General features: G+C 43.3%; 1 protein-coding gene across 34 annotated transcripts in view; it reads right to left on the reverse strand.

Annotated features, from left to right (window-relative positions):
• The window catches only part of ZBTB20 (zinc finger and BTB domain containing 20), a 621,054-nt gene extending 620,552 nt beyond the window's left edge, over positions 1–502 (reverse strand). For all 34 annotated transcript variants that reach the window (XR_003093196.1, XM_025199647.1, XM_025199650.1 and 31 more), the window contains exon 1: positions 114–502. The gene's annotated coding sequence lies outside the window, so the exon portion shown is untranslated. The remainder of the gene's footprint in view (positions 1–113) is intronic.
• Between the last annotated feature and the right edge of the window lie 2,766 nt (positions 503–3,268).

The following is a 3,268-nucleotide window of genomic DNA, read 5'->3' on the forward strand; positions in this document are numbered from 1 at the left end:
CAAGGGGGGGGGGGGGTGAAAGAATAAAGAAGTGTCAGGGGCTTGGGGGGAAAGCATAGGGATTTTTTTTCTTTTTTTCTTTTTTCTTTTTTTATAAAAGTTGACTGGCCTACCTTGTTCCCCAGTCCTCAGTTTGTCTCCTCATAGTCGCTGTCTCCCTGGAAGTACAGTGTGAGTGGTAATGACTGCCTGCCTCCCTAATGAGTCCATTTTCCTGCTCTTGATGTTGTGTATATACACACACTGCAACCTACCTTACAAACCACAGAGACGGGAAAGGGAGAGAGAGCGAGGGAGAGAGAGAGAGCCAGAGGGAGAGCAAGCGGGAGTATGAGACAGAGAGAGAGAGGGAGAGAGAGAGAAAGGCACACACAGACAAAGCCCTCCTACCAGACAGCAGACAACCCTCCTTCCCCTATCTAGCAAAATACAACTCGGCTAATGCAGCAACAGGTTCAATACTGCCAGACTGACACAGTGTAAAAAAGGTACATAGTGCAGATCCGGACTGCTGGCAAATAAACAGTTTAATGCCAGCTGGCTCCACCTTTGTTATTTATGTTACAGGATGTTGGAATGCATTGTTTCAGACAGTCCGTGTCATTACCATAAATACATTTTTTGTGCATATTAGCACTGAGCACTGAGACGTATCAGCCATTCTGCTCCGTAACCTTATAGCTTTAACACATGCAGGGAAGGTGTAAACATATCTCTTTTGACAGGCAGACTACACAAAGCCTGCTGATGATTTTAAAGTCATGAGATCTTTCAAGAAAGAAGCTCCTGAAGATAGGTTTCCCCAGACAATAGGGGAGCAGGGAAAACTGATCTTGATGAGGAAGAAGTCTCTGTAAGAGGTCATTTAGCAAACAGTTTCAAAGAAAGAGTCCTTCTCCCCAACACTGTTCTCCTCTCCCACCAAAAAAATGTGTATTAGGAAGGTTCTGCCCTTACAGCTATAATAATATACTGTGCTTATGTCTGAACAGGTGCAATGCATATAGTACATAGTGTTACAAGGACAGAAATAAATCCCTCAAATAAAAAAAAAACCTTTTCCCATTTGCAAACAGGACAAGGTTACTTAAAATAAAAAGCCAGACTGAAGTACATTCTCCTCCTACTCCCCATTTTTTAACCTGGTGGGAGTGGGGAGAAAAACCAGAACCATAATTAGTGTTGCTGGATTGGTCTTATTTTATAGAAAACTTGGTTTTTTTTTAACTATCCTACCACATTGAAACAAAAACAACCATACATGGGTCACATCAATACTGCATTCTGTGCCCAAAATTATGTTGGCACAGTCCTCCCCCTGAGCACACCAGCTGATACCATGTATACAGCTTTCACTGAGAGATCCCCACACTGGAAGGTTGCAAGACCAGGAGGCTATGATACGTTGTAATTACAGACTCTTTCAACCAAGGATCTCAAAGAGTTTTGGAAAGGTGTATCCTATTCCTCGTTTTAAGTGGGGGAAACTGAGGCAGGGGTGAAGAAATTTGTGAATCAGTAGGAAAACAGAGATTAAAACTGCAAATTTCCAGACATTTTAGGCAAAAGCCAGACTGGCTTCCTAGTTATGCACTTCCAACTTTGGCTTCAACATGCATAAAAACTAGACATTGGCCCTGAAGGACAGGATTCAGGTGCCTCAGAAGGGTAATCCAGAGAGCCTGAAGCCACCTAGGGACAGAACAAATAATAAACATGGGCTGTGTCTGAACTCTCTAGACAGTAGACACCCGAATCACAGTAGGCACATCTGCTCACTTCAGAATCCACAGCCCACTTTCAAGGGGAGGTGCCTAACTGGGCAACCAGTGGGAGTTTGGGATTGTTGGCCCTCCCTAGGCTGAGATGATTCAGATCCATACCTCCCTTCATCCAAGGAGAGTACCTACCGCCCCAGGCGTGGCAAGGGTTCCTGCCACCTCTCTTGTTGAGGCTGGACTACGTAACCAAGTAATTCAAAGTAGGTACAAGAAGGGAAGCAAACAACAGTTGTGGCATTCAGGGAGTCCTGGGTTCCAGCCCCTGCTCCCAGAATGTGGTTATGCATTTTGCATTGGATCATCAGTGGATAGAAATCGGACATAATCCTGAGAGCAAGGTTCAGAGCCCAGGCCTGGATTCTAGCTGGGCCTTTGTCCTTGATCTACTCTGGCTACAAATATGTCACCTGACCACTATGCCTCAGTTTCCCCATCTGTAAATGCATGTTGGTAACAGTTATTTTTCCTATAGGGCAGAGGTTTCCAAACTTTTTCTGACTGCATACCCCCTTCCAAATTTACCAGCTGCCCATGTACCCCACCATCATATGTTTTATATTTTAACCCCTTGAATGCTAATCATTATAATGAAAATTAAATCTACCATTACACAATTTTTCCTGCATACCTCACAAAGATGTCTTGCATGCCCCCAGGGTATACATATCACAGTTTGGGAACCACTGGTATAAGGGAAGCTGAGAGGAGTAAATCATTTACACTGGTAAGGAGTTTTCTCTTTCTGGGTTGATCTACGTGAAACCTAGCCGCTGATGTTCACAGGAGTTTGTGCCATTCTGTATGTTTCATACCACATGGATTTCACATCCAGAAACTTAGAGAGGCAAATCAGGATATCAGATAGAAAGCGCCTTTAAATCTTTGAGGGATATTTTCCTACTATACACAGTGGATTAAATCCAAAAAAGAGATCTTAGCCCCCATCAAGTTTTGGCAGAATTCAGAGAAACAGATCCAAGATGATCACGTTATGAAAGTACATATCCAAATGACAGCCTGAGAATCTAATCTGAACCACATCACCTTTTTTGAAATTCAGATTTAGATGTGAATGAGAGAATTTGATTCAGGCCCTTTCAAGCTGAAGGAAGGTTTAGCTGCACTAGCTCACAACTTCACATGTCTTTTTGGCATTTCAGATCAGTACTCAAACTGGAAAGTCTGGATCCAGATATAAATCACAAAACTGGATCAGATTCCTACCCAGTTTTGGGAAGTTCAGAACTAGATCTAAACTGGAATGCCAAAACCTCCCAAATAACTGCTGAAATTTGAGTCTGGATCAGAACCGTAGAACCAGATCTGAACCCGCTCAAACTTCGAGAGGGCTTAGACCCCGGCATGACTTCGAGAACCAAATCCAAACCTTCTCAGGGTGTAAGGCAGTTTGGATCTTGATCAGATCCACCTCTTCGTACAAATTCAGATTTGTATCTGAACTGAATCCTAGGCTCAAACTGTAGGGA

The sequence above is a fragment of the Alligator sinensis genome, unplaced genomic scaffold, assembly GCF_000455745.1.
Source record: "Alligator sinensis unplaced genomic scaffold, ASM45574v1 scaffold343_1, whole genome shotgun sequence".
Lineage (NCBI taxonomy): Eukaryota > Metazoa > Chordata > Crocodylia > Alligatoridae > Alligator > Alligator sinensis.